Source organism: Artemia sp. Qi Xiang Cuo, chromosome 16 (assembly GCF_049724085.1).
Source record: "Artemia sp. Qi Xiang Cuo chromosome 16, ASM4972408v1, whole genome shotgun sequence".
NCBI lineage: Eukaryota > Metazoa > Arthropoda > Branchiopoda > Anostraca > Artemiidae > Artemia > Artemia sp. Qi Xiang Cuo.
Genome location: NC_142809.1, coordinates 139,852 through 140,282, shown reverse-complemented (window position 1 = coordinate 140,282; position 431 = coordinate 139,852).

Below are 431 nucleotides of genomic sequence, written 5' to 3'. Positions count from 1 at the left end.
TACCGTTCTAATATTTCCGATATTAGTCCGGTATACCGATCGGTATATAATAACATACCGTTCACTATAAGAGGACAATTTCGTAGTCACTTGTTCGATGAAATTAAGCTTTATCCTTTTGCCAAGTTTCATTTAGAGGATTTGCTTCCATTTCTATAGATTGATAAATACGCCAGAAACATGCGAAAATATGGTGGTTTTTAATTTTTGAAGGAACTTTAGATCGAAGAAACTTAGATGTAAGAAAAAGTCTTAACAATATCCTAATATACAGCAATATTAAAATATCGTTCCATATGATGTGATAGCCCACCATAAATCTGACTCGATGGATTGATAGATTTGAAACTAATGAATTACAAGATATAAATATGCTGTTTGTTCGGTACTGGAGCCGGCGTTTACCCCCGTAAAAAATACTTTTTTTGAGT